Genomic DNA, 23,524 nt, shown 5'->3' on the forward strand with positions numbered 1-23,524 from the left:
CTACCAACGGCCACCATCGTCCCATCTGTGAAGTGGGCAGCAGATTCCCTCTTCACCAGATGAGTTTGTGAATGCACTCAGCCAGCACCTGTATAAGCCCTGGCCCGCCGTCCCCTTAATGAATGAACATTCTCATCACTCCCCCCAGCAAGATCTTGGTTCCCTAGTGGAGCCCATCTTCCTCCTCTGTGACCTCTGACCCCTTCTCCTCCTCCCCTCCATCCCTCCTCAGCAGGGGCTGTGAGTCCCTTCCCCCCCATGAGGCCCAGGGGGCCCAGAGAAATTAGACTGAATCAAAGCAGAAAATGAGTTTTCATTCATCTTGGAATGATGCGAGAGGTTACGGGCAAGACAAATAGCAGCCTCCCCCTCTTCCTTTATCACTGTCATCGCAATTAATAGGCTGTGGCCTTCGTCATCCAGGCCTTTGCTAAGGAGAGAGCAGGCCCCCAGGCAACGCTAACGAGGGAGAGGAAGATGGCCCCACCCCATCCAAGTCTTGCCATGTGGCCACATGCTCACCTGGCCCTTCAAACTCATGGGGGAGGGGTGCGGCCACCCTCAGGGCAGGCTGGGTGAGAGGGGAACAGTCCCCCGACACCCCCGAGAGCACCCAGCCAGTCTGTGCTCTGATGATCATCACAGCCGCCTCATCACAAGCACAAGCTGTGTGTTATTTCCTCTTCAGATGACAGCCCAGGAGCCAGGCGTCCATTCTCCAGTTTTTCTGATGAGGAAACTGAGATTCCGAGAAGTATAGCTACTTGTTTGAGGAGGTCACACGGATATGGAAGAGGAGGAGCCGGGCTTCGAACGCAGACCTGCTTGACGCCAGAGCCTGGGCTCCTCACTATCACATTCTATTGCCCAACCACATGGAAGGAGGCGGGGACTGGTAGGCAGGCCCCTCAAAGTCTCTGATTCTGGGATTTTTGTATGAAAAGAGCCTTAGAGGTCAACTGAGTCAACATCAGTTCCACACTCTGGCCCAAACTTGGGGCCTCAGATCCTCCAGGGACCTTGAGGATCTTGCCAGTCCTTGGCCTGAACCGAGTCTTTGTCAAAAGGACCAAAATGAAAGTGTGAGTTGATCCCAGGAAGATAATTTAAAAAATGAATTCCTTTAAAGACTGACAGAATGCCTAAGGGGTTTGGCTCATTGAGTGTTTGCTCAATCAATGAATCCTGTGTTACTTAACTATTACTGTGAGGCGAATTATCCCAAAACATAGTCGCTTAAAACAACAATAAATATTCATTATTTCTCAGTTTCCATGGGTCAGGAATTCAGGAGTAGCTTGGCCAGCGGCTCTGGCTCAGGGTCTCCTGTGACGTTACAGTCGTATGTTGGTGGAAACTGCAGCCATCTGAAGGCTTGACTGGGGCTGGAGGGTCTGCTTCCAAGATGATGCACTCACACGGTTGCCAGGGTGCTGCCCGCCGCTGGTGGGAGGCCTTGGTTCTTTCTAACCTGGCGTGCTCCATAGGATGGCTCACAGCAGGGCAGCCAGCTCCCCAAGAGCCGTGATCCAATGGAGCAAGCAGAAGCCACCTGCTATTGATGACTTAGCCTTGGAAGCCATACGCTGTCACCTCTGCCATACTTTTATTGGTCACAAAGATTACTCCAATTCAGTGCAGGAGGGAATGAACAAGGGCGTTGAACTCCAGCTGGTGAGATCACCTTGGGGGCAGGCTCCCACAGATACTAAAATCAAAAGAGCATTTCGTAGAGTTTGCAGAGGGAGCCTCAAGTTTCCGAAAACAGGGGAAGCAATCTAGTGTTAACAGTCAGGACAATCTTTACCTTTTGGGGAGGTAGGGACTGGGAAGGGCATAAAGGGTCTTCTGGGGAGTCAGTAATGTTTCATTTCTTGGCCAGGATGCTGATGAACTTCGTGAAAAATCACTGAGTGTGTTATGTATATTTGTGATGCTTCAATAAAAAAATTTTTAAAGAGGCGTCCTCATACTTAGAAAGGTTTGTTGCACTGTGTCGCCCAGGCTGGAATGATCTTGGCGCACTGCAACCTCCACCTCTTGGGTTCAAATGATTCTCCCGCCTCAGCATCCCAAGGAGCTGGAATTACAGGCACCCGCCATCATGCCCGGCTAATTTTTGTATTTGTAGAGATGGGGTTTCACCATGTTGGCCAGGCTGGTCTTGAACTCCTGACCTCAGGTGATCGGCCCACCTCTCAAAGTGCTGGGATTACAGGCGTGAACCACTGCGCCCAGACAGTTCTAATCTATAGGGGAGAAAACATTGGGACTCGGGGAGGGAAGGTGACTTGCTCAAGGTCCCTTGGTGGGTCAGGGGTAGGGTTTTGGACTGGTATTTGGGACTCCTGGGTCCTGAGGAATATCCCTTTACAGGCACTGTGGGGACAGAAGCTGATGCCATCAGCAGGCTGGGGCTTGAGCTGGGGCTCCGTTTCTTGCACTCCGCTTGCCCCTCCCTCCCCAGCTGCCCCCTAACGCTTCTCCAGAATTGAGACGATGCTGGCTGTGCCAGGTCAGCCACTGTGGGTCCCGCTCACCCAGCCCTTCCCAGCTCACCTTCCCTGGGGCTGATTGGGGCGCTCTGCCCACAGACAGGCGGTCTGAATGTCAGAGAAAGGACATTCTCTGGGAGAGGGCTGTGTCCTGAGGTGGTAAGGGGACAAGAATTGGAGGGGGTCTGCTGTGTTAGAACGTGAGTTGCACTCAGTTGGCAATGTCTGTCTCAGACAGACCCTGGCCAGACTCAGGCCCTTCAAGGCAGGGACCGGGCCGGATTCAGCTCTGTGTCTCGTGTCCATCAGTTCACCAGCAAATATTTACTGAGCTCCTATGATAGGGACTGGTGATAGGACAATGAACAGGAAAGAGGAAAGCCCTGCCTGTAGGGCACTCATGCTCTAGGAAAGGTAAACACAATACAATCGGTAATATATAGACCATCAGGTGCATAGGAGTGTGTGTGTGGAGTTCTGCCAGGGAAGACTTTATTAAGAAAATGACATTTGAGCCAGCCACGGTGGCTCACGCTGTAATCCCAGCACTTCGGGAGGCCGAGGTGGGCAGATCATGAGGTCACGAGATTGAGTCCATCCTGGCCAACATGATGATACTCGTCTCTACTAAAGATAAAAAAAATTAGCTGGGTGTGGTGGTGCGCACCTGTGGTCCCAGCTACTCGAGAGGCTGAGGCAGGAGAATCACTTGAACCCGGGAGGTGGAGGTTGCAGTGAGCTAAGATTGTGCCACTGCACTCCAGCCTGGGTAACAGAGTGAGATTGTTTTAAAAAAAGAAAAAGAAAAGAAAATGACATTTGAGCGAATACTTGAAGGAGACCGAGGAGAGCCTAAGGTTGTCAGCAGGAAGAGTATTGCAGGCAGAAGGAACAGCATGTTCAAAGGCTTGGATGACAGAGCACGCTTGGCATGCTAGGAGCAGCAAAGGGGCCAGCAAGGCTGGGCAGGCTGAGCAAGGAGGAGGCCCAAGCTCGGGGGCCCATCTGGCCTTGATTTGAACCCCGGTCCTGCTATTTCCTAACTAGTGACCTGAGGGCTCTCTGTTGTACAGGGAGGATAATCCCACCTACCTCGAAAGTCCTTTTCAGGCTTTGTTTTGAGACTGGGTCTTCCTCTGTCGATCAGGGTGACAGTGGCGCAATCATGGCTCACTGCAAGCTCCGCTTTCCAGGCTCCAGCCACCCTCCCACCTCAGCCTCCCGAGTAGCTGGGACCACAGGCATGCACCACCATGCCTGGCTAATTTTTGTTACCGATGGGATTTTGCCATGTTGCCCAGACTGGCCTTGAACTCCTGAGCTCAAGTGATCACCTGCCTTGGCCTCCCAAAATGTTGGAATTACAGGCGTGAGACGTCGTGCTTAGCTTTTTTTTTTTTGACAGGGTCTTGCTCTGCTGTGTCGGCTGCAGTGCTGCAGGGCAGGGGCCCTATCTCGGCTCACTGCAGTTTAATCCTCCCAGGCCCGAGATCCTCCTCATCAGCCTCCTGAGTAGCTGACACTGTGGGCTCATGCCACCAGGCCCAGCTAATTTTCTTTTGTATATTTTTGGAGAGATGGGGTTTCACCGTGTTGTCCAGGCTGGTCTGGCTCAAGTGATCACCTGCCTTGGCTTCCTAGAGGGCTGGGATGACAGGTATAAGCCACTGCACCTGGCCGCTTTTCAGGTTTAAACTCAGCCATACCTTTAGTGACATGCCCACAAAAGCTGAACGAGGCAGATGGTCCTTGTCTGGACACCTTTGCTGGAATATAAGCTTCACGAGGGCCAGAGATTTTGTCTGTTTTGTTCATTGCTCAATCCCCAGACCCAGAATAGTGTCCTTAACAGGGGCCTTCACACGCCTTACAATTAAACCAACAGTGACAATATACTGTGATGAAACGTACATCAAAGGGGAGAGGAAGGGCGCTCTTGGCAAGGGAGCAGATTGGAGAATGTCCCAGAGGGCTTCCTGGAGGATGCTGCGGCTGTGGCCTGCTGAGGAGTTCGCCAGATGAGGGTTTCAGGCAGAGAGAACAGCATGTGTGAAAGCCTAGCAGGCGTCCCCACACTTTTTACACAGGGGGCCAGTTCACTGTCCCTCAGACCGTCGGAGGGCCACCACATACTGTGCTCCTCTCACTGACCGCCAATGAAAGAGGCGCCCCTTCCTGAAGTCCGGCGGGGGGGCCGGATCAATGGCCTCAGGGGGCCGCATGCGGCCCGCGGGCCGTAGTTTGGGGACGCCTGGCCTAGAGGCTGGAGAGAGCAAATTGTTTTGAAGGTTTCAATGCAGTTGGAACAGAACATCGGGAGGGTGGAGTGGGCAGAGGGGTATGGGGTCAGGGGACAGGAGGGGCTGGGGTGGGAAGACTCGGCTAGAAATTAGGTCAGCGGAGTGCTGTATCTTCTAGGAGCAGTGAGAATATGCAGCTGACAATCATGTTGGTAACGCAGTACCTGGCACATAAAGTGAGATGGGGGGAGGGAAGGAAAGAAGGAAGGAGGGAAGGAGAGAGGGAGGGAAGGAGAGAGGGAGGGAAGGAGGGAGGGAGAAAGGATGAAGACAAGATGGAAGGAAGGAAAATTTTAGCCAACTACGGTTTAGCCCCACGCTGTTTTCAGTAGCCCCGTGGCTGGAGCGCCTCTGTAACCCTGCAGCTCAGCTAGACTCCTGGGGTCTTCAGCCCCGTCGCCCCTTTTCCAGGCCCAACAGGCCTCAAGGCTCCTAGGACCGAGTCTGCCCTGCTCCCGCCCGCCGTGTGCCTGCGCCTCGAAGGGCAGGGTGGGGCAGATAGCCCCAGGCTCCCCACCATGGACACGTGTTCTGGTTCAGTGGAAGGACCTTCAACGCACAGACAAGGACGCAGCAGTAAAGGATGATGTGGCTGAACCCCGGTTCCATGGCGAGCAGACCCCAGGTGTGTGATCCGGAGCAGTTAAATTTCATCATTACCCTTTCTCCGATGGTGTTTTTTATAGTCTTTTTTACTACTGGCACTAAAGGTTCTGGACTCATCCTGGCGGAGTGGAGGACATCACTCGTCGGGCTGACTGCTCTGTGATATAAAAAAATGACAAGTCCTGGCTTAATCTTTCTGATAACTGTGTTTCGCGCCTCCATCCATCTCCACCAAGGGGTTTGGGCGAAGCTGGAAGACAAGAGCATCCCAGCATTTAAGAATGAAAAATTAAGTGCCCTTTTTAAGCACAGCGTGGAGCTCCCTGGCTTGGCGCTGTTCTAGAGGTGGGGGGTGAGGGGGAGCGGAGAGAGAGCAAGTCCAGCTGTGTCTCCTTCAGGTCCTGGGTGAGGGGGAGTGGACAACGGGTCCCACAGTGTTGTGGGAGTGCCAGGTGTGAGCATGTCCACTTGGAAGTGTGCACGTCTCGTGCTCCTCAGGTGGCCCCTCCTGCCTAAGCGTCTGTGGCTGTGGTTTTGTGTGTCTGTATCTGGTGGCATATGTCCAATTTGGGAGAGTGAAAATCATCCTGCACTGCAAGTCAAGACACCTGGGTTTGATTCCTAGCTCAACTTAATTTTTTTTAATAGAGCCTCCCGTGCTGGCCTCGAACCTCTGGGCTCAGCCTCCTGAGTGCCAGCTCTACTGACTTTAATTAGCTACGTAGCCTTTTGGCAAATTGTTTCCCCGCTCTGAGCCTCAGTTTCCTCATCTGTAAAATCAGTGAGCTGGGATCTCATGGAGCCAAGGGCTTCAAGCAGCACTCACCCACTGGCTGATCCCAGGCCTATCACACGTCTATTTCATCTCAGTTTCCCTGTCTGTCCCAGGACAGCTTTGCTCTAGATGACCTTCAAGGCCACCCGGGATGTGACAATCCTAGAGCCGGGAACCCAGCAAGACCCCTCCGGACCCAGGTTCCCGGGCCAGCATCCAAGCTCTGACCCAAAGCCAGCTTCCAGGTGTGGCTCAGACTTTTCTGTGTCTCGGAGAACAGCCACCTGTTTCCTTTCCATGCCCCAGAAAGGGCCAGAAGCAGGGGCGGTCCCTGGGAACAGGGCGCAGAGGGCTAGAGCAGAGGGTTTGCTTCAAACCTGGTGTTGGAGTCTAGTCTTTCTTACCAGTTGTATCGTGACCTTCTGAACCTCAGTTGTCTTTTTTTTTTTTTTTGAGACGGAGTTTCGCTCTTGTTACCCAGGCTCGAGTGCAATGGCGCGATCTCGGCTCACCGCAACCTCCGCCTCCTGGGTTCAGGCAATTCTCCTGCCTCAGCCTCCCGAGTAGCTGGGACTACAGGCACGTGCCACCACGCCCAGCTTACCTGTAAAATGGAAAGGAAGGAGACAGTTAGTGCTCCCACTGGGTCAGATAAGCCGCATGTCATACATAGTAAGTGCTCAATAAATGTTGGTTAGTATCAGGTGTCCCTGAAGGAGCAACCCTCCCTCCCAAGCTTTTTATAATCACCAAAAACCCTGAACAGAATGTGCCTGTCTGCCACCCTCTAATCCCATCTTCAATGCCTTCCTCTCCCTCCCCTGGAAATCCATCGGGGGTGGGGGGACAAATGGCTGTCTGGCTTTGATGAGAGAGGGAGGGGGAGGCTAGCTGGGAGACCCTGGCTGCTAAAGGATTGGCTTGTCCCTGAGGGGGCCAAACATTTGTTGTTAATAATAGTGAGAGGAAGAAAAACAAAAACGAAAAAACCTGCAAAAAGCTCCCACCTGGGCCCCAGCAGCTGCAGCCCCCACCCAACCCCTTATCGCCAGCACCCGTGGTGTAGAGAACACGATGCCGAGCTGATAGGGCCTCTTATCTGGGGCAGGCGGTGTTTATCTGGGCAGTTTCCGCAGGCCAGGGTCCCCACTGGTGTGCGTGTTATCTGGGCTGCGGGGGAGCGGCGGGAGATTTGGGCAGAGTCAGTGGGAAGCCTTAGGATGGGGAGGGAGGTGGGCAGTGAGGACCCTCTTGTGCAGCTGGGAAGATTTGTGGTGAAGAATGGTCAAGGTTCGCTCAGGCCTCAGGCCCAGGCTTCCTTACCCTGGGGCACTTGGGGCTGGTGTGAACTTGCCCCAGAGATTCGATGTCATACCCATGGGGGGATGGGGGCAATGGGGGTCAGTAATCTCATTCACCCAGTGGGCAGAGGGTAGCCATCCCATTCTACAGACGCCGAGTCCTGGACAGGTCATGCTACTTGGCCAAAGGCAGCCAGCAAACCAGCAAACGGTGGAGCCAGCAAACGGCAGAGCCAGGATTTGACCTCTGGTCTGCCTAATTCCAAAAACACTGGCCTTCTGAAACAAATCCGATGACTCTGGCAGAGTGGACCCCTGTCCCTTTCAAAGGAGTGGCATATAACGTTCTCAGAGACTGGGTCAATTCACTCTACGATCCCACGCCAGACAGGGAGATCGGGAGTTTAAGCTTGATCTTTTTCCCCATTTTACAGATGAGGACACAGAGACCCGGAGAGATACAGTCCTTGGCCACAGGCAGCCAGGTTGGAGCAGAGCTGGGACTTTGAACCCAGTCTCCTGGCTCCCAGCCTGCATGCAGCCCTGTCCCTCTCCACCCCCAAGCCCTGGCCAGAATTCTCTTCTGTACCTCTGAGCACGCTGCCATTTGTGCACGCAGCCCGCCTCCCCTACTGACTGGAGGGGCCCAGAGGGCGAGAACCAGGTGGCTGGAGGTTTCTTTGTCTTCCCTGCGCTGCTGCCATGCTGAGGGGTTGGGCAAGGGAATGCACGCACTTGGGCGTGGTGATGGGCACACTGGCCAGGGAGGAGCCACAGGGGCAGAGACATGGGAAAAGCTGCTGCTTGCACTCTAAAGGCCCAAGGTTAAACCCGAGACCTGGCCCAGCCCCACTGGTCAACCCTGGCAGCCTATATGTTGCTGACTGGCACCACAGCCACTTGGCCCCTCCTCCTCTCTCACTCCACCAACCAGTGGTTTCCGGCTCCCATCCGTTATGCCTCTGAAACACTTGTTTTTGGTCAGGCCACGAGGCACACACCCTGGACGACCGCACCAGCCTCCTGCTTGGCCTCCTGCCTCTGGTCTGCTCTCCAGTTGCGCTAAGAGTGATCTGAAAATGCAGCCTTCAGTTTGTCCCTCCCCTACATAAATGCTCCTGGGTTGGCCAGGTACGGTGGGGTGAGCCTGTAATCCCAGCACTTTGGGAGGCCGAGATGGGTGAATCACTTGAGGCTAGAGCTCAAGACCAGCCTGGGCAACTTGGTGAAACCCTGTCTCTACTAAAAATACAAAAAAAAAAAACAAAAAAAAAAACAAACCAAAAAACAAAAAACCAGCTGGGTGTGGTGATGCATGCACGTAGTCCCAGTTACCCTGGAGGCTGAGGCACAAGAATCACTTGAACCTGGAAGGCAGAGATTGCAGTTAGCTGAGATTATGTCACTGCACCCCAGCCTGGGTGACAGAGTGAGAGTGTTTCGGAAAAACAAACAAAAAAGCTCCCGGGTCATAACTTTCCTATGACCTGGTCCTGGCCCACCTCTCCAGCCTTATTGATGGCGCTCCTCGCCACTCTGAGCTCTGGGTTCTTCAAAGTGACCCCCACACCTTGCCCTGGGCCATCCATGGCACATGCCGTTCTGTCAGCAGGGAGGAACAGTCCTCCCTAGAGTCCTCCCTAGAGTCCTCCCTAGAGTCCTCCCTAGAGTCCTCCCTGCAGTCCTCCCTGTCCCGCTCCCTGGCCAGCTCCTCCTCCTCTTCCAGGCCTCGCTTGCTGTCCCTTCCTCCAGGAAGCCTCCCCTATCCCCTACTGAGTTAGGCGCCCCTTGTCCAAGCCAGCTTTTGCACGCACCTATTACAGGCCTGACAACAGGGACGGGGAAGTGCCCGTGAACTTGCTCTCTGGCTCTTCCATTCAAGTCTCCGTTTCAGGCAGGTGAGGGCTGAGCTCCTGTTCGCTGAGGCTACTTCTCAGTTCGTGTGTGGGAAGGAGCAAGTGCTGGACGTCGGATTCCTTTAACCCCTCAAAGGGACGCAGGCAGAGAGTCCTTGGTGACGGGGGAACGGAGGGCATGGAGCTCACCGCTCTGCCCTGGGTTTCCTGGGTTGTTCTTGATTATCTTCCCCTCCCAGTCCTGGGGCCTGTGGCTACCCTGTCCACACCTACCTCCCCCTATCACCACAGTGTCACCTGCTCCCCAGAGACAGAGTTGGGAACAAGGCTGCTTGGGTCTGCCCTACAGAAAGCCTAAAGTCACTCCGCCTCCCGGTGGAGTCAGGGTGAGGAGCCCCAGAGGCCTCCTGGGGGAAACCTGGGACCCCAGGACTGGCTGAGCGTTCCCCAGGCCTCCCCTTCTTCCCACGCCCCTCCTGGGAGCCTCGCCAGCCACTTCACTGCTTTCCCTGGCCTCCCTCTCCTCTGACTGCCGGGCCCTGGCAGAGGGCGTGGGACCATGTGTCCCGGTGTGTGTATCCAGCTGCTGCTCGCCACAGCTGGCTGCATCGGCCTCAGCAGAGCCAGGGAGGGCACGCTCTGCCCCGCACCATCCCAGCTCCCTCACTTCTCCACCCCCAACCCACTCCCAGACCCCCAACCCACCTGCTCCATTGAATGCCCAAGATTGGAAGAGGGTTAAAGGATGTGGGGCCATTCATGGCTGGGGACAGGACGCAGGTGATCAGTGCCAGGCCCCGGCTTACCTGGTCCCTCCCTTTTGGCCATCCCGAGCTCCGGCTCTCCTGGCTGCTCCCCAAGGACTGTGAGCGGTGGCACCATCCACCCCTCGGGGGTCTCGGTTTTCTCTTCTGTACAGCGGAAGATTGGCTGCTTTGGGAAGGGCCCTCACCTCGCAGGGACGAGCCTAGAAAGCACAGCAAGGATGTGTGCACTTCACTGGGTTGTGGGAGAGGCTTCAGGTGAGGGTGGCGGGGTCAGGGCCCTGCTCTGGGGAGATTGGACCTGAACTGGGAAGGGGCAGTCAGAGGCAGGGCAGGCTTCAGTGTGTGGGGAGAGTGGAGGGGAGGGAGGCTCAGGGCACCTAGCCCAGGGCTCCAGGGCAGAGGACCCCCCCCACCCCCCACCAGGGCAGGGCCGCTGGGGCTGCCTGAGGCTGCACACGGCACCAATTCAGGTGAAGCGGCAGGGCTGAGGGCCTCTAGGGTCGGCTGGGGGAGCTGCCCAGCAACCTGCCCACCCTAGCAGGCCAGGACCCCTGCACAGACCACCCATCCTGCCAACAAGCCAAGAAGCATGTGCTGAATGCCCACTGTGCGCCAGGGAAGAGGCACGTCCCCACCCTTGGCCATCAGAGAGTCCGGCACAGCCTCAGGAACGGCTGCAGGGCAGCGGTCACGAAAGGCCCAGGGAGAGGGCACATTTGCGGTGCCAGGCCCTGTTTCCATGTCCCTTTTCATGGCATTAACTCCTTCCTAACCCTCACGACACCCCTCGGAGGTAGGCGCTATTGCCATCATCCCCATTTTATGGATAAGGAAAGTGAGGCACAGAGAGGTGAAGTTACTTGCCCAAGGGCACACAGTTGAATCCCCAGGAGAAAAGCTGAAATCCAAACTTGGCCCGCTGGCTCCAGGGCGCTCTCCCAGGACCTACGCCACTGACCTCCTTCCCAGGCGGCAGGGAAGCTGTCTCTACATTGAGCGGGGGAGGGAAGCAAAGCTCGTGGTGGGAGCGGCGTGAGTGCGTCCTGGAACGTGCGGCAGGCCCTCGTGTTCACGGCCGAGAGGTCCGGGCGGAAGGTTTCGTCAGGAGTGGGGTTTTCTTTGGACAAAGGTGCCTGAGCCGGCTGCGTCACGGTTGCCAGAAACACAACGCACATTTTTGTCCGCGGGTGTGTGGACATGTACGACGCTCACGTGCACTGTGTCTTAAAGGCCTCAGAGAGCCAGCTCCCAAAGCTTCGTGGGCTGCCCCTGCCCTGCCCCAGGCATGCTATTCTCGGGACAGACACAAGCCCATCTGTCCCAAGACCCCTGTGCCCAGCTCCTGCAGCCTGGCCTAATGCTTCCCATCCACCCCCACGCCCCAGCCTCTGCTAGTGCCATCTGGCGGGTGGCAAGGTGCCCACCCCTGGGGAGTGGGTGCCAGGGGCCAAGAGAGGAGCAGCTGGGAGGCTGAGCTGACCCCACGAGCAGCAGCACAGCCCCAGGCTCTGTCTGGGGAGCTGCAGCAGAGCCACTGCATCTCCTAACCCATGAGGGACACACTTCCAGGGTCTTTCGCTAACCTTCCAGTCATGCCTGCTGGCCGCAAGACACAAGGAACCAGCTCCAACTGTTTGCCATTGGGAATTTCCACCTCTGGGGACTCACTCCTGCCCCACAACTCACACCAGTGAAGGAACACAGGGTGCAAAGTCTTCCCAAGCGCCCCACCCCCGCCCCGAGCACCTAGCTCCTGGCACTGCCACCGTCTGTAGCTCCTGGCACTGCCACCGTCTGTGTAGCAACAAGGTTCGTGCTTCTGCAGCTCTTCACTTGTGGCAGGCTCTGTTCTCATCCCTTTCTGTCGATTGACTCCTTTAATCTTCACCCAACTCTGAGACAGATGTCATCACTAGCCCCATTTCACAGATGGGAAAACGGAGCTACAATGTGCTTAACAAACTTGCCTGAGGCACACAGCTGCTAAGCGGCAGAGCTGGGGTTAGAACCCAAGCAGTCCAAGCTCTTCACATGGACTTTGTGCTTCCTATGGAGCAAGCATTGTCCTGCGTGTTTTCCATGAAGCCGCTCATTTAATCCTCACAACAGTGTTCCGATTGTTCCCATTTTACAGATGAGGAAACTGGGGCACGGAAGGGTTGCATGACTTGTCTGAGGTCACAGCGGTAAGAGGAGGAAAGAAATGGTGGGATTTGAACCCAGGCACTCTGGCTGTTCACAGGATCTCAAGCTTCACGGGTGAAAGTTTCCCTCGGTAAAGTGCTGTAAGAATCAATGGATATGGGCTCATTCGGCCTCCACTCTCGTCTACACTCTCCGCATCATCTCATTCTCGGAGGTCACAGCCAGGGAGACAGGGCGGAGGGAGGAGAGAGCATCTGTGAGCCGGGCGGGCAGGCAGGCAGGCAGGCAGGCAGGCGCGGGCAGAGGCTGCACGTGCTCATGACGTCTCTTCTGTGGCCAATTAAACAAATTGCAGCAAAACAGCATTTTATTAGTATTTGCCCATAGCAGTCTGGGGCCGCAATAAATTTCCTCCAGGCTTCGGCAATGGAGAGGCAGGTGGAGGGTGTGTGTGTACAGGGAAGAGATCGTTGCCATTGGAGGGGCGTGGGGAGCAGGGGGTGGGAGGGAGAGTTGGCATGTGGTGGAAGAGAAACATCAGGAACGGCCCTGGGGGCTGTTGGGTATCAGAGTGGCTGTCTTCCCAAACAACCGCTCCGCTTCATCATAAGCACAGTGAGTTATGAGGCGGCGTTGCGCGCTGCACACGAGCAGTGGGGACCACGAAGCTGCCTGTCCGGGTTAGGCAGTGGGTGGGCAGGGAAACCCAGTGCCTGGCTGTGGGTCCCCCCGAAACTCCATGGCAGCTGCCCTGGGTTCAGCCCTCATGATGAGATACCTGGGTCGCTGAAGTGACGTCCTCATTGGCCTCACCTCTTCCAGTGTCGATTCATTCATTCATTTAAGAGGTATTTATTAAATGCTTGCTGTTTGCCAGGTTCTGGAGTAAACTGTCTGCAAAGCCTATCATTCTTCTATTTAAAAAACGTTTCACATTTTCCTGCTGCTTTCAGTATCAACCCCAAGCTTCTGAGCCCGGCGTTCAAGGCCCTTCCTAAGCAGGGGTCCGTCTCCCTTTCCAGCTTGTTCTGTGGCCACTCCCTTCCACCTCTCTGATGATAATGATAGTGGTAGCAGCTAACATGGATCAAACGCTCACTATGTGCCAGGCACGACTCTAGGTACTTTGCGATGTACAGTCATGTGTTGATTAACGATGGGAATATGTTCTCCGAAATGGATTGTCAGGTGATTGTGTCACTCTGTGAGCCTCATAAAGTGTGTTTACATGAACCTAAATGGCAGAACCTATGACACACCTTGGCTGTATGGCATAGCCTATGTTCCTAGGCTACACATCGTGCAGCACAGTACTGTACTGAATACCACAGGCAGCTGTAACACAACATCTAAAGATAGCTACACATAGAAAAGGTACAATAGAAGTACAATATTAATCTTATGGGACCACTGTTGTATTTGTATATGCACCCTGTCATTGACTGACATGTCATTATGTGGCGCATGACTATGTTAACTCATGGTATTCCCGTGGCGACCTCTGAGATAGGTTCTATTGTATCAGTCAGCATGGGCTAAGTTATGCTGTGGTAACAAGCAATTCCCGAATCTCAGCGAGTGAAATCAACCAACGTCATGTCCCGTTAAAGCGATGAGTCTATTGCGCGTTGTTAGGGACTCTGCTCGCTGGAAAGACTTAGGGACTTGGACCGATGGAGAGGTCACATCGTAAACATTGGTGGGCACTGCACTGTTCAAGAGAGAGAAAGCAGAGCTCCAGAGGCTCTCACGCTGACCATTAAATGTCCAGGCCTGGAAATGACACTTCTGTTCACAACTCATTGGCCTGGACTAGTCATGTGACCCCACCCACCCACAGCGGGTCAGAAAATGCTCTTCTTTCAGTGCCTGGAAGGGGATATAGCCAAATGTGTTTGGCAAAGAGCATTAGTGATAACCACAACTATTATCAGCACCTGTTAACAGATGAGGAAAGGGAGGCACAGAGAGGTTAAGCAGACTGCCCAAAGTTACACAGCTAGAAAGTAGAACTGGCAGCTGGCCATGGTGGCTCACACTAGCAGTCCCCAAACTTTGGGAAGCCGAGGTGGGAGAATTGCTTGAGGATGTGATATATGTACCACATTTTCGTTATTCAGTCTATCATTGATGGGGATTTGGGTTCGTTCCATGCCTTTGCTATTGTAAATAGTGCTACAGTAAACAGAGGTGTGCATATCTTTTTTTTTTTTTTTTTTTTTTTTTTTGAGATGCAGTCTCAAACTGTCACCCGGGCTGGAGTGCAATGGCGTGATCTCAGCTCACTGCAACCTCTGCCTCCTGAGTTCAAGTGATTCTCCTGCTTCAGCCTCCTGAGTAGCTGGGATCACAGGTGCTTGCCACCATGCCCAGCTAATTTTTTTATATTTTTAGTAGAGATGGGATTTCACTATGTTGGCCAGGCTGGTCTCGAACCCTGACTTCGTGATCCGCCTGCCTCAACCTCCTGAAGTGCTGGGATTACAGGTGTGAGCCACCATGCCCAGCCTGCATGTGTCTTTATAGTAGAATGATTTATATTCCTTTGGGTATGTACCCAGTAATGGGATTGCTGGGTCAAATGGTATTTCTGGTTCTAGATCCTTGAGAAATCCCCATACTCTCTTCCACAATGGTTGAACTAATTTATACTCCCACCAACGTTGTAAAAGCGTTCCGGTTTCTCCACAGCCCTGCCAGCATCTATTGTTTCCTTATAATCGCCATTCTGACTGGTGTGAGGTGGTACCTCATTGTGGTATTGATTTGCATTTCTCTAACGATCAGTGTTGTTGAACTTTTTTTCATCTGTTCGTTGGCCACATAAATGTCTTCTTTTGAGCACCGTCTGTTCATATCCTTTGCCCACTTTTTGATGGGGTTGTATTTTTCTTGTAAACTTGTTTAATTTCCTTGTAGATTCTGGATATTAGACCACATTTCTTTCTTTTCTTTTTCCTGTATATTCCTGTATTTAAGTGTTTTTCTAAGGAGCATACTTTGCTCTTGTAATTTTTCAAACAACACTGGGTTGTTTTTACAGAGAACCATCCACAGGAGGGCTGGGAGAAGGTGGGGGTGGAAGCGTTCCCTTCTCATTTATCTTGGGAGGTGTGGGACCATTGGTTCTCAGACAGCAAGGCAGGGAGGCCAGGTTCAAGGCCTTGGATTATTTGGGTGGCAGCAGAGGTGACGGGCCAGGGCCATGGGACCCAGAGAGCAGAGCTTGGAGGCCACATCCCAGCCTGGTTCAGCTACCCAGCATGTGGGGACCCACCCAGGGCTGGCTGAAGCAAATGGGAATGAAAGCCCCATTCTCCAATAAATCAAGTCTAGGAGTCCAGCGCTGCAGGCTCCAGCATTGACAAATCAGGGGTTGGGGATGGGGTTGGGGGTGTCAACAGAGTCCTTGTCCCCTCTGATTCTATCTCTGCAGCATGGCTGGGGATGGCAGTAGGGCATGGTGAGTGGTCACCCCGAGTCACTGGCTGGGGATAGAGGGAAAGATCTAAGTATGCATCAGGTGTGGCATGTTATGTTTACAAGGCCCTTTCACATTCCTAAGACAACTCGTCACCACAGCCTGATGAGATATTGTCATTTGCCGGCGATCATGTGACTGGGGATGAGCCGAGTCTTAACCAAAGTCTTCTGATTAGAAAGCGTGTCTTTTTCTATGGAGTTTTTGGGGGTACGGAGGACAAAGCAGCAGCTCGACTCAGCTTCTAGGCCCCCAGACAGCTGCTGGCGGGAGAGCAAGGAGAGAACAGGGTGCCGTCAGGTTGACGGTCCTGCTGCAGAGCCCACCGGCCCAGGCTGTCTTCTGAGACACGGACTCCAGCCTTGCGCAGGGATGACATTTTGGAGCCTACAAGGTACTCTCCTGGGCTTCCTGTGGGCCTTAAACTGTAGAGGCCCGAGATGGGGCCACGCTGGTAAGTCCCTCCATTTCGAGGACATTTAAACTCAGAGAGACAAAGCAATTGGCCCAAGGTCACACAGCAAGTCAAGGTCGGGGCTGAGATTCGGAATCTGAGTATACGACTCAGAGGCCCCTCCTTTCTGGGTCTTCTGAGTCACCGTCCGTCTTCCTGCCTGCCTTCCCATCTCCCGCTGTGGGGGCCGGGGGTGACAGTTTTGTTGCTTTTTAATTTTCTTTAGAGATGGGGTCTCACTCCAGCCTGGGATGGAGTGCAGTGACGCAGTCCTAGCCTCCTGCAGCCTTGACCTCCTGGGCTCAAGTGATGCTCCCTCTTGAGCCTCCTGAGTAGCAGGGACTACAGCCATATGCTGCCACATCGGCTAATTGTTTTAAGTTTTTTGTAGAAATGCCGTCTCACTACATTGCCCAGGCTGGTCTCAAACTCCTGGCTTCAAGCAATCCTCCCGCCTCGGCCTCCCGGCGTGCTGGGATTACAGATGTGAGCCACCGCGCAAGGCCTGAAGCTGGCAGTTCCTGAGCATCAAACTCTTGCTATTTTCCTTCCTCTCAAGATAACTGGGCCTTTGTAGAACATTCCCAACCCTTTTCCAGCGAGAACCTGCAAGAGTCTAGCCCAGGCCCTAAGAGGCAAGACCGTGGCTAGAAGTTTGGGCCAGCAGCGGCAGGTTCCTCCAAAGACCTGGCCAGGTCAGTCTTCCCTCTGGGGCCCCTAATCTCGCCTCCCTGCTTGTTGGAATAACCAATGGCATCTCGGACCCGTTACTGGACACCTCCGCCTGCCGGGGTGTGCATGCCCCCACAGCAACAATACAGGCAGTGAGTGGGGGTGAGTGACAGCCAGTAGCAGGCCCCGGTGGCAAGCTGAAGATAACTGCTCTTGACAGATGAAGACGCAGCCCAGGCAAAAGCTACATCCTATTTGGCTTTTAATTTGGAGGCCCCGAGAGTGAATTCGGAAGCTCCCACTCTCGTCCTCACGTGAAAAGTGGATCTGACTTTCAGGAAATGACCTGAAGTGAAACCACATTACTTATCAGCACGTCTCTCAGATTCTCAGCCTTCACGCGCCCGCCCCGCTCCCTGGAGGGATCGGGGTTTCCGCTCACTGCTCCAGTCCCTTCACACACATACCTCTATCTTATCGAGGGGCGGCTGGTGTGGCCCAGGTCCCTGGTAACCTCAGGAGTGAGTGGGGGTCGTGGGGAGCGGGGAGGGCAGAGCCGGGCTATAAGCTTGGAATTGGGAACTTCCGTGAACAATTTCACCTAAACCAGGAATCCCTAAATGAGGGCCCATTGGCCGATTCCAGATGGCCTGCCCCGGTTTGTATATGGCCAGGAGTGAGGGATGACTTTTTTTAAAGTTGAAAAAAAATCAACAGGAGAAATGTTCCTCCATGTGAAACATATCAAATTCACATTTCAGCATCCACAAATAAAGCGTTTATGGAGCACAGTCACGCCCACTCATTTATGTTATGTCTCTGGCTGTTTTCAAACAACCACAGCAGAGGTGAGTAGCTGAGACAAAGAGCTTATAGACCATCAATCCTAAAATATTCACTACACTGGCTCTTTTTTTTTTTTTTTTGAGAAGGAGTTTCGCTCTTGTTACCTAGGCTGGAGTGCAATGGTGCGATCTCTGCTCACTGCAACCTCCATCTCCTGGGTTCAAGCAATTCTCCTGCCTCAGCCTCCCGAGTAGCTGGGATTACAGACATGTGCCACCATGCCCAGCTAATTTTTGTATTTTTAGTAGAGACGGGGTTTCACCATGTTGACCAGGATGGTCTCGATCTCTTGACCTCATGATCCACCCGTCTTGGCCTCCCAAAGTGCTGGGATCACAGGCGTGAGCCACCGCACCCGGCCTACCCTGGCTCTTTTTTTAAGACGTAGTCTCACTCTGTCACCAGGCTGGTGTGCAGTGGCCTGATCTTGGCTCACCACAACCTCTGTCTCCCGGATTCAAGCGATTCTCCCGTCTCAGCCCCCCAAGCAGCTGGGATTATAGGTGTGAGCCATCATGCCCAGTTAATTTTTGTATTTTTAGTAGAGATGGGTTTTACCATGTTGGCCAGGCTGGTCTCGAACTCCTGATCTCAGGTAATCCTCCTGCCTTGGCTTCCCAAAGTGCTGGGATTACAGGCATGAAGCACTGTGCCCAGCCTACCCTGGCTCTTTGCAGAAAAAGTTTGCTGATCTCTGATCTAAACTCTCCTCTCCCCATGTTGAAAATTTAAAAATCAGTGGGTGGGCCAAGTGGGCCGGGTGCAGTGGCTCATGTCTGTAATCTCGACACTTTGGGAGGCCGAGGAGGGAGGATCCCTTGAGACCTGCCTGGCCAACATGGTGAAACCCTGTGTCTATTACAAATACAAAAATTAGCCGGGTGTGATGTTGCTCATCTGTAATGCCAGCTACTAGGGAGCCGGAGGCACAAGAAGAGAATCGCTTGAACCTGGGAGTTGGAGGCTGCAGTAAGCCAAGATTGCACCACTGCATTCCAGCCTGGGTGACAGACAGAGACTCCATCTCAGAAAAAAAAACAAATCAGTACGTGGCTGAATGTGGTGGCTCACGCCTGTTATTTCCAGGGCTTTGGGAGGCTGAGCCCGGAGTTCTGAGGCCGCAGTGAGCCATATTGTGTCACCCCACTGCAGTTTCGGTGATAGAGTGAGACCCTGTCTCTAAAAAAAAATTTTAAATTAAAAAATCAAAGGCAGTGGGGTGGGGACAGGGGAAGAGTTGTCCTGAAACCCCATCTGCACCCCCACTAGGCAAGATGAGGGGACCTCTGCTAACTCTGCTCCCACCCCTGCATCTCGGAGGAGGTAATGACATGCCATCATCACACATTCTGTGTGCACAGCAGCACCAGCTCTACGCAGCTCCTGCTGCAGGTAGGGGAGGTGGAAAGATGACTCAAGACCTGAGCTCATTCCAAGCCTCCCACAGCCCACCAAGTACAGGATTAAGTGTCTGGGGTGGGAAGTCTAGACAGAAAGGTAAACAGAAAACTGCCCTGTCCTGTGGTAGGTGTGACCCATGAAGATCTGCCTGAGGAGCTGAGGTGACAGAGGGGGTGGGTCCCTAACAGCCTGAGGCATTAGGGAAAGCCTCCCAGGGTACCTGCAAGAGGGATTTGAAGACCCTGCCCAGAGCCTCAGAGATTCCAGCTGCATGGTCTGCAATGGGTCTTGGGTTGGGAAAGTTTGTAGAGTCTCCGAAGGTTCAACCAAGGCTGTGAACCATCTAAAAATTCAGCAGGAATTGGCCAGGCATGGTGGTTCACGCTGGTCATCCCAGCACTTTGGGAAGTCGAGGCAGGGTGATCACCTGAGGTCTGAAGTCCGAGACCAGTCTGGTCACCTGTCTGTACTAAAAATACAAACATTAGCAGGGCGTGGCGGTGCACACCTAGCTACTCAGGAGGCTGAGGCAAGAGAATTAATTGAACCAAGGAGGTGGAGGTTGCAGTGAGCTGAGATTGCACCACTGCTCTTTAGCCTGGGTGACAGAGCGAGACTGCCTCAAAACAAACAAACAAACAAATAAATAAATAAATAGAATGAGCAAAAACTGGCTGGGTGAAGGGGGCAAGCAGTCCAGACAGAAGAGGCATAGCCAGGGAGAACGGCCAGGGCTTCTCATCTAGATGGGTGAGCTTCGTGGCTGATCGGCCACTCAGCCCCTCCCCACAGCACGGCCCCCACCCCCGGGTCCTCCTTCTCGCTGCTGCTCCTCCCAGAGGAAGACCTCCCTCCGCCGTGATAACCCCCTTATCTCTCCAGGAAAAGTGCTGATCCCATCAGACTCATTCACAAACTGAGCCAACTCCAGACTCAGGAAAAAGAACGTCCCTTGGTGTTAAGATAAGGAAGGAAATGGTCATCTACACGACATTAGGTCAAACGCCCTCCCCCCTCTCTCCCCATGCCCAAATAGTGCTGTGATTTAATCCTAGGGCCAGGAGCTCCCCTGGGCACAGGTAGGCAGCAGCTTTGTGCCTCCATTTCCCCTGAGTCCTCAGGAATTCCTGCAGAAATGAGGCCTGAGAGGAGGCGGTGGGGCTAGTCCAGGCCTCCTCTTCCTGCCCGGCCCTGCTCTTGGTCCTCCACCTGCTGTCAAACTCTCCGGACTCACACGCCCTCTCTTTGATGGCTCAGGTAATGGCCTGGCCGGCTCTCTGTGGAGGCAGGGAATAGAGTTAGCACCCACGCTCCGGGAGCCCTGACAGCCCGTTTAACAAGGTGTCCAACATCCCATTTCCTCTGCACTTCCTCTCGCTTTAATCCTTTTATGTGAAACCCACTCAGGAGCAAGCCCTGTGAAATTGATGCCTCTCTGTACACATGGCCTGGCTCGCTCCCCGCTTCTCACCGAGCACAGACCCCTCCCATTCCAGACATGGGGATAGCAGGGCCTGGGTGTGGGGAGGGAGCCTGGTGCCCCAGAGGGTCACCCCCAAGCTCTGGAGGGTGGGGTGCTGATAAGGCACCTCAGAAATGGCTTAGAGTTGCTGGCCCTGGGTTGGGGTTTCTTGGAGCTGCGGCTCAGGCCTGACACCCAGGCCACCAATTGACTCCCTTCCCTCCTCCCCAGCTCACAGCCCCTCCCAGACTAAAAAGAAAGACGGAAGCTCCTGGTGACTCCAAGGAAACCTGTGACCCTTTGCCCACCCCCAAGCCCTATCCCCTCCAAGAAAAACAAATCATTAACTTTTCAGCTTGAACACCTGGGGGAAATGAGAGTCCTCGGCCATCCCAGCCAGGGCAGGAGATCAGATAAGGCCCAGGCGATCTTGGTTGATGGTGGGGAACATAAAATGCTAATGAGAAAGGACAGGGATTGGAAATAGAGGGTGGCCCAGCCCCCCACTTTTTCTGGGGCTCGGCTTCCTTCTGACCCTCGAGCCAGCCCCCTCCTTGCCGTGAGTTTCATCTGGACTTCCCTCACTTGCCTCATGAGAGCGAGCTGCCTCCGTTTCCCGTGGGGAAAATGAGGCCCAGACTCCTCTCTGGCTAACGTGGAAGAGTGCCTGACACCCTGTAAACACCAGGCCCTCTCCCTTGTCTCCATGAACCTGCCTCTGCTGTGGACACAGGGCAGATGACAGCCATACCTGGGCAGTTGGCCGTGATGAGCAAAAGTACTTTGGCTAGGAGAGGGGGGCTGTGGGGGGGGGACAAGGGACCCCGGGGCCCGCAGCTCTCCCCACCCCTTTTCCTCCCTGGGGCCCAGCCCAGATCACAGACTGGTGGCTCTGCCAGTCTTGCCCCTGCCCTCTCTCCTCCCCGTCCCCGCAGCCACCTGGAGACACAGAGCAGAGCCTGGCCTGTTGTCAGCGAGCAGTGAGGGGTGAGGAATTCCCAGGAGCAGAAAAACCACCCAGACAAATACCGGGTCAAAAAAGGGACCATGAGAAGCAAAGGGAGACAGAGGGACCAGGAGAAGGAGGGGACGCGAGAGAGAAACAGAGGAAGATGGAGCAGCCTCTAAGGAATGCTGATCTTTAAAGCCGACTGATAAAAAGCTTGTTCCAAAGACAAATTCTTTCCAACCAACAGCTCCAGTGAGACTTTCCGTCATTCTCCCTATCACAGCCAGGCCCCCTCTTGCCAGGAACAAGATGAAAGAACGTCTTCATCTGCTCTCCACCTCCAGTCCCCGCCACCTTCCTCTCCTCCCAGCACCGCTACAGCCGAGCCTCTGAACCTCCTTCCCTGGGAGCTGCTCCCCTGCCCCCCACCATTCTGCACGCCTTATGCCCCTGCTGTCCCAACACCCATTTCCCACTCCCCTCACCGTAGCTTCCTGTTTCTCTGGGTCACGGGGCCCTCTGGCCCCTGATTCTCTTTCCTTCTCCCTGCTCTGTTTTCTCCGAGACACTGTCATTGCTTCTGACATCACCACTGCTCTCTGAATGACAGCTCTAGGCTTTCTCCCTCGGATTTCTGAAGCAATCATATCAGCCCAAGCTTCTTGGCTGGGGAAATCGAGGCCAGGAGGGCACCTTCCTCTCGTCTCCTCCTCCATCCTTACTGTCCTGGCCCCTCAGAAGCTCTGGAAACCAGGTCTGTTTCCTGCCTGCTCTTGAGCACCTAAGGCAGGTGTCCTTTCAGGGATAAGGGGTGGGCATTCTCTCCTTATTCTCCCTCCCACTTCCCAGCTACAGCTGAGACCAGACAGCTCCCCTGCCCTGACACTGTTCCAGCCTTTCCTGCTCCCCACAATGAGCTATAGCTGTGCCCCAATTTGGACACACATCCCAGATGAAACCCATCCCAAGTTGCTAACAACAGCATCCTGGCCCAAGATCCAGGAAGGAATGAAGTCTCTTGGTGTTTCCATTCAGGGTCTCTCCCCGTCACCATCTCCACTCTGTTCAGTATCTCTCCCTCGCCCTCTGGAACAACCCCTACTCATTCTTCAAGACCCTACTGACCTACCGCTTCCTCTGGGAAGCCCTCCTGACTCTCCCAGCTGCTCCTGAGCTTCATTTGTACAAAATAGCAGCATGTGTGTTGATCCAGATGAGATTGTGAATTCCTTGAAATCATCAACTTCCTCATTCAATTTAACAAACATGTATTGAGCACCTAGTGTGTGCTAGGTGTTGGTTTGGTTATACAGAGATTCATTCATTCAACAACCATGTATTGAGCACCTAATATCTACCAGGCTGGGGATATAAAGGTGACCAAAGCAGACAAAATTCCTCTTCTCCTGGGGCTTGGCCTCTAGTAGGATATACAGACATACCGGTTACCATGTAGGACGGTAAGCAGTACGGTGGAAGGAAGGAATGGGCACTCCAGACCCTCGAGGAGGGCACCTGACCCAGCTGGGAGGATCGGAGAGGCTTCTTGGAATGGGGCTGAATGGGATCTATTCAGGCGAGGCAGAGAGGAGAGGCGGTCCTGGGTTTAGGGCACTGAAAGAATGAGAGGGCATGACTTAGATGGAGGCCACCAGGAGGCGGGTAAGACAGGAGCCTGTGGCAGGAGTGGCAGGTGGGTAGGGGTGAGGAACCGCATCTCAATCATCTTCCTCCAGCCCACAGCAGGAGCTGGGTTAGCGTCTCCCTCTGACATCCAGGCTGAGCGTAGCGGCATCATCACAGCTCACTGCAGCCTTAAACTCCTGGGCTCAAGCAATCTTCCCACCTCAGCCTCCAAATAGCTGGGATTATAGGCATGTGCCACTACACCAGGCTCAGGTAAATTTCTTGCCATTGAAAGAACGGAGTCCAGTTAATGCACACTAATCAAGTGCCTGCCATGTGCGGGACACCAGAGCTTGGGCTACAAGACAAGATTTCCAAGGAGAGTAAT

At 54.0% G+C, this 23,524-nt stretch overlaps 1 long non-coding RNA gene across 1 annotated transcript in view; it reads right to left on the reverse strand.

The window, feature by feature from the left end:
- Positions 1 to 294: 294 nt before the first annotated feature.
- LOC141581773 (uncharacterized) overlaps positions 295 to 23,524 on the reverse strand; it is a 209,039-nt gene continuing 185,809 nt past the window's right edge. Inside the window, exons 5-8 of the long non-coding RNA XR_012514503.1 lie at positions 10,140 to 10,300; positions 9,292 to 9,487; positions 6,581 to 6,780; positions 295 to 5,558 (exon numbers count right to left, since the gene is read on the reverse strand). This is a non-coding gene — a long non-coding RNA (uncharacterized LOC141581773). The remainder of the gene's footprint in view (positions 5,559 to 6,580; positions 6,781 to 9,291; positions 9,488 to 10,139; positions 10,301 to 23,524) is intronic.

This window comes from Saimiri boliviensis, chromosome 17 (assembly GCF_048565385.1).
Source record: "Saimiri boliviensis isolate mSaiBol1 chromosome 17, mSaiBol1.pri, whole genome shotgun sequence".
Taxonomy (NCBI): domain Eukaryota; kingdom Metazoa; phylum Chordata; class Mammalia; order Primates; family Cebidae; genus Saimiri; species Saimiri boliviensis.